Source organism: Macrobrachium rosenbergii, chromosome 21 (assembly GCF_040412425.1).
Source record: "Macrobrachium rosenbergii isolate ZJJX-2024 chromosome 21, ASM4041242v1, whole genome shotgun sequence".
Classification (NCBI taxonomy): Eukaryota; Metazoa; Arthropoda; class Malacostraca; order Decapoda; family Palaemonidae; genus Macrobrachium; species Macrobrachium rosenbergii.
In genome coordinates, this window is record NC_089761.1 from 26,830,644 (window position 1) to 26,842,785 (window position 12,142).

Here is a 12,142-nt window from a genome sequence, read left to right on the forward strand (position 1 = left end):
GGCCTAATACATCTCAAGATTTACCTAATACATCTCATCTTTTCAGCGTCGATGAGTAATCTGCGTAAATCGCGTCGGATTTATCCAAAGAAATTGGGCTCCTGAAACTCGTAATTGGTGATAAGTGGGGAGTGAGGCTGTGTCATTTGGAATTTTGAAAGAATCGGTTTGGAAATGGAATATTTTTTTTTTTTTTTAGATTATATTTGGTCTTCCATTCGCCTGGTCATATGATATGTTATGGAGAAGGTTGATGAATTACGTTAACAGAACGATATTTTCAGTTACGTTGTTGTGCATAATTAGCGAATTTTTAAGGGAAGAATCACGTCAAATTGTGCGAGAATGCTGGTTCAAGAGATGTTTTTGCATATATATATTAATATTATATATATAGGTATATAAATATATATTAATATATATATTTATATATATGTATATATATTAATATATATATGTATATATATTAATATATATATATATATATATATATATATATATATATATATATATATATATATATATATTAAATATAAACACTCATGCAAGCATGTGAACCCTTTTAATTTATTGCCCCTGACAACTAGCCCTTAATTATGCAGGATTTTAATCAGCTAACGCTTTCATTCATGACATCCGAACGATAAAAATACCTACAAAATATCAGTTAACATGACACATCTTCCTACAAAAATAACTTATTGATTACATACACTTGCACGCACTTACACACGTTAAGAACACTCAGGAAATATAAACTCTGTCGGTGCATGTGTGCAATACACATGTCTGTCTGACGCCCCCCCCCCCAAAAGTGTTTCACGTCAGGGCATTAATTCACACTCATATGTTTGTGTCACTAGCATAAACATTTTAATATTCAGGCATATATACCAACACGTGTACTGGCCAAGTCCAAACAACAGCGAATTATTGATTTATGGCTCTGACGTTCAAGTGGTGAAATTTGTTGGAAAGAAGAGCTAAGTTTAGCCTTTGTTAATGATCTGTAATTTTGCGTTTTTAGATCGTGGTTTTTTTTTTGTGTGTAAAGTCTGTCTAAGTTTTGTAATGTCATATATCATTTATTTCGTGTGAAGCATATAATTTTATTTTTTTTTTTAGATAGAAGTGTCAATTGAGTGCTATTAAATGCCATGTAGGCATTCATTCCTTTGACACTCGCATCTGTAAACAAAAATGATTAGCTTTACATTTTAATAAATCTTACCAGGTAGCGTTGTGTAAAAATAGACATTACACGGAAATTTTACCTTGAAAAGACAACCCACACAAAAAATAGAGAAAAAAGAAACGTGGCATTAAGACCTTAGCGAGCAATAAATCATGTTTTTCAAAGATGTCAGTATACAGATGTTAGTTGATGTTTTGAAATGATTTGAAGATTATCCCTCCCAGTTGAATTCTGACGAAAAACCGAAATAGAAAAAGGAAGTAGTTGTTTTTAGTTTTCTGTAAAAGAAAACTATTGTGCCGGCTTTGTTTGTTCGTATGCATTTTTTCTGTCCATTTTTTCTGTCCATGCCCTCAGATCTCTTAAAGACTACTGAGGTAGAGGGCTGCAATTGGTATGTTGATCATCCACCCTCCACCTCATCAAACATACCAAAGTGCAGCCCTCTAGCCTCAGTAGTTTTTATTTTATTTAAGGTTAAAGTTAACCATGATCGTTCTTCTGGCAACGATATAGACCAGGCCACCACCGAGCCGTGGTTAAAGTTTCGTGGGTCGCAGCAGCTCATACAGCATTATACCGAGACTACCGAAAGATAGATCTATTTTCGGTGTCCTTGATTATACGCTGTACAGAAAACTCGATTGCGCCGAAGAAAATTCGGCACATTTCTTACTTGTTTGATTATGTCAATGATTAAAATTATAAAGTTGAAAATATGGAAGGAGATTAAAGAAATCATGAAGAACCGTATTTCCCAGACAACAGTAAGGCCTTTTACGATCCGGAATGAAACATGAAAAAAAGAAATCAAACTGAACGTACCGAACGCTCCCTATAAACACCAACGTGTTGCGATCGTAATCTTTATTATTGATTGGATATTGAATCAGACCCGATATTGAACCGGCACAGAAAGCCGAGGCGCGACTTCCCATTTATCAAGCAAGAGGAGAAGAAGAATTAGATTTAACCAATAAAAGAAGAAGACAATGAGGGGGAGGAGGAGGAAGAGGAAGAAGAAGAAGAAGAGGATGAGGATGAGGAGTTAAATGACTTCAGATTTGTCAAGCAAGATGAGAGAAGAAGAATTAGATTCAACCAATAAAAGAAGAATAAGGCAGAAAAGACAGTGAGGAGGAGAAGGAGGAGGGGAGGAGAGGAGGAGAGGATAAGGAGGATAAAAAGAGGTAAGGAGGAGGAGGAGGGAGGAGAGAGACGAGAGGAGGAGAGTTAGTCTCCACTTCATATATATCAAACAAGAGGAGAAGAAGAATTAGATTTAACCAATAAAAGAAGAAGACAATGAGGGGGAGGAGGAGGAAGAGGAAGAAGAAGAAGAAGAGGATGAGGATGAGGAGTTAAATGCGACTTCAGATTTGTCAAGCAAGATGAGAAGAAGAAGAATTAGATTCAACCAATAAAAGAAGAATAAGACGAAGAAGACAGTGAGGAGGAGAAGGAGGAGGAGTAGGAGGAGGAGGATAAGGAGGATAAAGAGGGTAAGGAGGAGGAGGAGGAAGAGAGAGACGAGGAGGAGGAGGAGTTAGTCTCCACTTCATATATATCAAACAAGAGGAGAAGAAGAATTAGATTTAACCAATAAAAGAAGAAGACAATGAGGGGGAGGAGGAGGAAGAGGAAGAAGAAGAAGAAGAGGATGAGGATGAGGAGTTAAATGCGACTTCAGATTTGTCAAGCAAGATGAGAAGAAGAAGAATTAGATTCAACCAATAAAAGAAGAATAAGACGAAGAAGACAGTGAGGAGGAGAAGGAGGAGGAGTAGGAGGAGGAGGATAAGGAGGATAAAGAGGGTAAGGAGGAGGAGGAGGAAGAGAGAGACGAGGAGGAGGAGGAGGCAGTCGCCACTTCATATATATCAAACAAGAGAATAAGAAGAACTAGACTTAACCAATAATTGAAGAATAAGATGAAGAAGACAATGAGGAGGAGGAGGAGGAGGAGGAGGAGGAGGAGGAGGAGGAGGAGGAGGAGGAGGAGGAGGAGGAGGAGGAAGTCAGGCGCGACTTCCAATTTATCAAAAAAAGGGAGAAGAAGAAGTAGATTTAACCAATAAAAGAAGAATAAGTCGAAGAAGACAATAAGGAGGAGGAGGAGGAAGAGGATGAGGAGGGTGGGGAAGAGAGGGAGGAGAGGAAATGAAGAGAAAAATAGTTTTAACTGATATTTATGGATAAAAGTCTACTGAATTCGAAGGTTATGATATTTTGTACGTTTATCAGTGAAGAGAATTAATTACTTGATATTTATCCCAATAAATATAAAAGTAATGATACTAACGGCATTTAGAACTATTAATTCAATGTAAAAGTATATTTCATAAAATATATGGCATAAAAGTATACTTTAACAAGTAAACTACTTAATCGTCAAAACAGTTTACGGTTAACATTATCGTCATTAAAGCAGTTATTCACTGCAAGAGTTATACTTTGAAAGCTACATATTTTAATTTGCAGAATCTTTGCTAATGAAGACAAAGTCCATTCTAATTGGTTAAAAGCTTTCCTTTGCGAGTTGTTTGCAAAACAAATGAATGTGTTGGCATCCACTTCATGTGCACTAGTTTTCGAGTGTAAGAATTACTGTCTTTATTATTTGTGTTGTACATTTAGTAAATGCTTAGTATGCTGTGTGTGTATCTGAACGTCAGTTGTTTATAAAGTACACTAGGAGTGTACAACACGTGAGCAACATACTGTGTGTATGTGTGTGTATATATATACACATATCATATGTATACATAATATATATATGTGTGTGTGTATGTATGTATGTATCTGTCTGTCTATCTTTATAATATATAGACACACACACGCACATATATATTATTTTTGCATAAGAATGAGTCATACAGAAGAGAGAGAGAGAGAGAGAGAGAGAGAGAGAGAGAGAGAGAGAGAGAGAGAGAAAGCGCACATTTCTCTCACAGGGACGCTTTAAACAAACTGCCAGGCCATAAACATTCGGCAAGATTTATATTCTATATGAAATTCAACTTGCGAAATATTTCGTCGAAACCAATTGCCATCTTCATTAAAGTCAGCGCCAATGATTTACGGATTTATTTAAAAATATTCGGGCCCGAATTTGCCGATTATAATTGGACGCCGCTCGACGCCGTAAGGTCGGAGATCGTATGCTTGACCGGAAAGTTTACGACCCTGTTGACATACACTCCATACGCCGTAAAAGGCGATGTCAATTATCTTACAGAGCCCCGAGATGAAAGTGGATGTTTATGCCATTCGCGTGTTCGTGTTTGTGCCTCGTCCTGCCAATTTTCTGTTTGCTTTTGTTGCGCTTGTTTATTGTTGTCATCAGTCTGGAAGATTGGACGGGGGAAGCTTTTCGGATTTGTCTCGGGTGATGGAAAGTATTTGTAAGAAAAAAAAAAAAAAAAAACACTAAGCGTTTATATACTGAACATCATGGTCCTACAATGGTCAAGTGAAATTTGACACAGATACAAAATTGTCAATAAATCAAAGTGTTTTGCAACGTCACTTTGTGCAAGAGGCAGAAGATCTTTATTTATAAATGTCTGAATGTCTGCACATACACTTTGCATATTTTCTGCATGAAGTTAAATTTCTCTATTCTGTTTGCAATCCTCTCTGACAACTTAAATTTTGTACAGAATTTAATAGCTGGATGTAGCTTCAGTTCTGATAATGTCCAAGGCTGGGGTGATTTTATCAGAGACCTAAAGTCACTTTCTCTAATTTATTATTATTTTTTTTGTAGAAGTAATTTAGAGCCAAAGAAGGTCACATTGCAATGCTAATGAGACCTCACTTGAGGTTAGTTCTGATTTACTTAGAGGCACTGGCGGTTAAATGGGAACCATCTAAGGGCAGATGCAATGTTTAGAAAGTTCTGGCCATTACCAAAGAATCTGGAATGACGTTAAATCTCTAAAATCCCAAGATCGTATCTATAAATCCGGAGATTGTTACAAAGACTAGTGGGAGCAATTAGAGGACAGGCTCCGCAAGAGTGCTGGGAGGTAACTTTAGTGCTGTCTTGAAGTACGTAAACTGTCAAGACCCTTGAAGATTAGTAAACAGCGTTTTCATCAACAATATATGATTTGATTTTCGCGAATGAAACCACAAATGCCAAAGAGCATTTCCTCTTCCATTTTTCTTCTCAGACTAATCCCTAAACGGGGTCGCTGTTTTTAATGAGCCTCCTCCAGATATTTTCTATCTTAAAGTCTATTTCCTGTTTGGTTCCGGCAGACGTTTTAAAGACGGATGTCCTTCCTGATGCCAACCTTTCCAAATTATCGGGCTTGGGACTGCCACTGAATTGGGCTGGCTTACCCCCCCCCCTCCATATAATTTAAGTGAAATGCCCACAAAAATTTACCTGTTGATGAGTAACGAAAATTTAATGGTCTCATGCAATAGTTCTCAAATTTTGCTACCGCAAAATTAACGCTTTGGTTGCTGTGTTATTCAGTGTTTGCTGAGTGCATCCATTCCTTCCAGAATGTCAACTCACTGTTCACTTGATATCGTTAATCAACAAGCAAAAAATGCGCCGAAGTTTCTTCGGCGCAATCGAGTTTTCTGCGCAGCCGTTACAGCGTATAATCAAGGCCACCGAAAATAGGTCTATCTTTCGGTGGCCTCTGTATAATGCTATATGAGCCGCGGGCCATGAAGCTTTAACCACGGCCCGGTGGTGGCCTATCCTATATGGTTGCTAGAAGTATGATTATGGCTAACTTTAACCTTAAAGAAAATCAAAACTACTGAGGCTAGAGGGCTGCAATTTGGTACAGTAGTTTTTAAGATCTGAGGGCGGACAGAAAAAAGTGCTGACGGACAGACAAAGCCCGCACAATAGTTTTCTTTTACAGAAAACTAAAAACAAACTTAAAGAGCAGCTGATATTTGTAACTATGGCCTGATTACAATTGCTAAAGCTCATTGACGATATCCGAGGCTGTTTCATAAGTGCATCTCTACACTTTTCCAAACAGCTTACAGATATGTTTGTACTGAAAAACAACCACTTAGCTGACACTTGCATCAGTATCTTGAAAGAAGCTTAATATGCCCTTAAATTTAACTGGCATATTGTAATGTTGTTCATGTATGCATTGAATAATAAACTGTTATAGGTTTTTATTTGTATAATTTTCTGGACTCACATTTGCAAGGTTAGTGGTTCGATCCCGGCATGCCGTTCACCAGTCAACCCAGCTGTAAGGTTCTAACTTCCTGGAACCGTCCCCAGAAAAATATACACACACATTTATATATATTATACAGAGCTGTTAATCAGCTCAGTGGTCTGGTAAAACTAAGGTATACTTTACATATTTATAAAATATACATATAATATATATATATATATATATATATATATATATATATATATATATCTCTATATATATATCTATATATATATATATATATATATATATATATATATATATATATATATATATATATATATATATATATATATATGTATACATATAAATATATATATTATATATACTGCATATATATATATATATATATATATATATATATATATATATATATATATATATATATATATATATATATATATATATATATATATATATATATATATACAGAGAGAGAGAGAGAGAGAGAGAACGACCCTCATATACGGTAGTCAAGTAATTGACTCCTGTATCAAAAACAAACGTCACAGAGCCCCTTAACTGGTTAAACGAGGAACATTCGTATTCAAAACGGAAGTCGGCTTTAGTTGTTATTCTTATGTCACTTTGAGGAAGCCGCCGTGACCCGGGTTTCCAAAACCCAAGGTTCGAATTACGGTGTCTGTAGTCGATTTTGATTACGTTGTAATTCCCCGGTTTTTTAAGGCGTATTCCGTGTGATGTTTGTGGAATTTAAACAACAAAAACAACAACAACAAAAACAACAGCAGCAACAACAACAATAATAATAATAATAATAATAATAATTATTATTTATTATTATTATTATTATTTTTATTTTATTATTTTGTGGAATATGCTATGTGAGTTATTGGGCATTGTGGCTTATTCCGTGTGATGTTTGTGGAATTTAAACAGCACTAACAACAACAACAACAATAATAATAATAATAATAATAATAGTAATAATAATAATTGTTATCCTGTGGATTATTCTATGTGAGTTAATTGGCTTTTGGGCTTATGCCGCGCTATGTTTGTGCATTTTGAGCAATAATAATAATAATAATAATAATAATAATAATAATAATAATAATATGCGATGTAATTTTCTCATTTATCTTTCATAATTGTTATTTTGTGGAACATGTTATATGAGTTAATGACTTTTAGGCTTATTCCGTGTGATGTTTGTGCATTTTAAATAGTAATAATAATAATAATAATAATAATAATAATAATAATAATAATAATAATAATAATAATAATAATAATAATAATAGCTTCAGAGCTTTTAGAGATCCCTGAAGAGTTCATTTCAAATTTCCCAAATTTCAAGAAAGAGAAAATTAAAATAATAATAATAATAATAATAATAATAATAATAATAATAATAATAATAATAATAATAATAATATTTACAGCTTCAGAGCTTTTAGAGGTCCATGAAGGGCTCATTTCAAATATCCCGAAATTTTTCAAAAGATAAAATGAAAACAAGAAGATACTTGTCAAGATAGAACAAATTGACAGCGGTCAAAAAAAAAAAAAAAAACGTAACAGAAGAAAAATAGAGCGAAGGGCGTGATAACGAGAAGGAAAAATGTGATAATGGAAAAAAAAGAAACTGGAACAAATGAGCGGAAATTGTAACTCGATAACGTGGGAGCTAAAAAAAAAAAAAAATAGAAGGTTAAAGGTAGGATTAATGAACAGAAATGTAAGATTAATAAGGAAATGTGATTAATAAGCTGATATGTTTATATTCGTTATATGGAAAATATTTCGACATAATCTTATTTTAAATTGGATGGAAAGAAAGAAAATATATATAAAATTAAATGTAACAAGAGGTGGGAAAAATGGTAATAAAATCGCCAGCAATATTAAGCGAGGAAATTAAGCCTCTTCTAATGCGAATATTAATACTGATGATACACTGAATAAGTAAAACAACAACAAATTAAGCTTAATCTGATTAGACGTAAAATAACTGAGCTTCCTGGAAAAAAATATGCGCCGAAGTTTCTTCGGCGCAATCGAGTTTTCTGTACAGCCACTACAACATATAATCAAGGCCACCTAAAATAGATCTATCTTTCGGTGGTCTCGGTATAATGCTGTAAGACCCGAGGCCCATGAAACTTTAACCACGGCCCGGTGGTGGCCTGTCATATATCGTTGCCAGAAGCACGATTATGGCTAGTTTTAACCTTGAATAAAATGAAAACTACTGAGGCTAGAGGGCTGCAATTTGGTATGTTTGATGATTGGAGGGTGGATGATCAACATACCAATTTGCAGCCCTCTAGCCTTAGTATTTTTTAAGATATGAGGGCGGACAGAAAAAAGTGCTGACAGAAAAAATGCGGACTGAAAAAAGTGCTGACAGAAAAAAATGCGGACAGAAAAAAGTGCAGACAGAAAAATAATGCTGACAGAAAAGAGCTGACAGAAAAAATGCGGACAGAAAAGTGCTGACAGAAAAAAATGCGGACAGAAAAAGTGCTGACAGAAAAAAATGCGGACAGAAAAGTGCTGACAGAAAAAAATGCGGACAGAAAAGTGCTGACAGAAAAAAATGCGGACAGAAAAAAGTGCTGACAGAAAAAAATGCGGACAGAAAAAAGTGCTGACAGAAAAAAATGCGGACAGAAAAAGTGCGGACGGACAGACAAAGCCGGCGCAATAGTTTTCTTTTACAGAAACTACAAAAGAAGGCCGCAAACTAAGCTGATGAAGCCAGCGATATAATGAAGACCTTGACCACGTGAAAAATAAAAGACGAGTCCAAACTCTAAAAAAAAAAAAAGAAAAAAACCCGGAGAAATAAAAGATGACGAATCACCAATTTAGGAAATTGGGGCGAAGGTTAAACGCACAATAACAAGAAGCCACGAAATATATGAAGATCCATCATCGAACCCCAAAATCGGATCCGGGAGAAATGAGAGACCAGGATTCCCACAATTATAATCCAGAAGAGGGAAGGAAAAAAGAAAAAAAAGTAATGGACGGACGAAATCAGACGCCGAAATAAAAGAGAGATGTGATTACGGGGTTTAACTCAACGTATTTATTTTTTTTTTTATACTGAATTCGCTCCTTTGCAGGTAGGTTTGAATGTTATTGACTTCTGCATGCGTCTTTCTAAATTCAGTTTTTTGAGTTTTCTGTAAAAGAAAACTATTGTGCCGGCTTTGTCTGTCCGTCCGCACTTTATTCTGTCCGCACTTTTTTCCGTCCGCACTTTTCTGTTCGTCCTCAGATCTTAAAAACTACTGGGGCTAGAGGGCTGCAAACTGGTATGTTGAACACCCACCCTCCAATCATCAAACGTGCCAAATTGCAACCCTCTAGCCTCAGTAGTTTTTATTTTATTCAAGGTTAAAGTTAGCCATTCTCATGCTTCTGGTAACTATATAGGACAGGCCACCACCAGGCCGTGGTCAAAGTTTCGTGGGCCGCGGCTCATACAGCATTATACCGAGACCACGGAAAGACAGATCTTCTTTCGGTGGCATTGATTATACGCTACAGCGGCTGTACAGACAACTCGATTGCGCAGAAGAAACTTCGCCGCATTTTTTACTTGTTTCCATAGGTCGAAATTTTTTTTATCAGTTCAGAAACTGACTTTTTTTCCGATAGGTTCTTCGTTAGTTTATAGGTTTGCATAGCAGGCTATGAACTTCTATATAGATTTAATGAACGTCTTTCTAAATTCAGTTTTTGTATAGATCGAATTCATATTCATCAACACAAAAACCTATATAGATTTAGTTACCGTCTTTCTAAATTCAGTTCTTGATGGATTGTCTTCATATTGATCAACACAGAAAACTGATTTCCTATAAAGCCTTCTTCGTCTGCTGATAGGCCTAAGCATTATCGACTTCCCAAGACCTGTATCGAGTACATAACGCAAAGCAGAGAGATATGAAAAATAAGTATCAGGAAGAACTGAAGTCGATGGAAATGATCCATCACTGGCTAACCAGGAACCAATAGAAGAAGAAGAAGAAGAAGAAGAAGAAGAAGAAGAAGAAGAGGGAGGAGGAGAAGAAAGCCGAGCATAAAAATGTAGACCTATATCGAATAATTAACGTAAAGCAGACACAAGAAATGTAGATAACAGGAAAAACTAAAGGCGATGGAAACGATCTGTCACTGGCTAACCAGGAACCAAAAGAAGAAGAAGAAGAAGAAGAAGAAGAAGAAGAAGAAGAAGAAGAAGAAGAAGAGGGAGAAGAAGAAAGCCGAGTATAAAAATGTAGACCTATATAGAATAATCAACGCAAAGCAGAGACAAAAGAAAGGTAGAATACAGGAAAAACTAAAGTCGATGGAAACGATCTACCACTGGCTAACCAGGAACCAAAAGAAGAAGAAGAAGAAGAAGAAGAAGAAGAAGAAGAGGAGGAGGAGAAGAAGAAGAAGAAGAAGAAACCCGAGTATAAAAATGATGATTTATGAGCGAGCCAGTCACGGAAGATTTTCTCGGAGATAACAATGATGAAGTGCAGACTGTGCTGGTGGGTCCTTGATGATGTCTGCTCATGAGATTAATGACAGAAGCAGAGAGGGGAGAAGGAGAAGAAGAAGAAGAAAAGAAGAAGAGGAAGAAAGAAAAGAAGGAAGAGAAGAGAGGAGAGAGAGAGAGAGAGAGTGAGAGCGAGAAAGAAGAGAGAAAAGTAAAGGTTACTCATAGCTGGATGGCTTACTAGATAAATATGTTGCTGTTTATATATATATATATATATATATATATATATATATATATATATATATATATATATATATATATATATATAACTTCTTTTTGCATATGAGTGGCTATGTTTATGTATTTGCGTATAGAGAGAGAGAGAGAGAGAGAGAGAGAGAGAGAGAGAGAGAGAGAGATACAACTACCCATGTAAACAGAAAATACTCCAGACAGACAGACCGAAATGTTTATTTTAATGTGGATAGCTTCTGTGTATGTTAAAGACCAAATACCCATACTGAGAGAGAGAGAGAGAGAGAGAGAGAGAGAGAGACAGACAGACAGACAGACAGACAGACAGACAGAGAACATACATAACTATCACATGCACAAAATAATAAGTGAAATTGTACTAGATTTTAAAGCAAAGTATACTTTCTATTCCACGGTAAACATTTTGTCGTAAAAAAAAAAAAAACATAATGCTATGCTCGCCGGGGTGACCTTTTACAGATAATATTATTTCTAAGGCTTCCTTTCCAATATTTCAGAAGTGTTTCGACACTAAATACCGTTCAAGCACTATCTCAGCGGCAAAGAAAAGTAGCCTTCTGAAAATATTGCTATTGGAAATTTCAAAGCTATTTGCCTGCGCTAATTATCTCATAACTAAAAGAATGAAATTTTAGTCTTAAGACAAGATAACAGTATGTATTTTAGATCCACTCAAGTTTGAGTACTTTAGCTGCCTGATCTAAGTACTGTCGATATTTTAGCTGAGAGAGAGAAAAAAAAAACTATTGATGGGGTCTTAGCAATAGATTTCTAAAAAAAAATTTTAAACTCTCCTGTGAAAAGAATTTTTAATTCTGTACACCTAGGTACGGTAGATATTTTAAACTAGACATAAAATATGAACATAAACGTACTTATTTTTCAGAAATTTAATGAAAGTTCACTTGACCGTAGCGCGTAGGTTTTTTTGTAGTCTAAATCACCTAATTCAAGTATGTGGTTAATTTCCAAAATTTTTCTGAGACAAAAAAA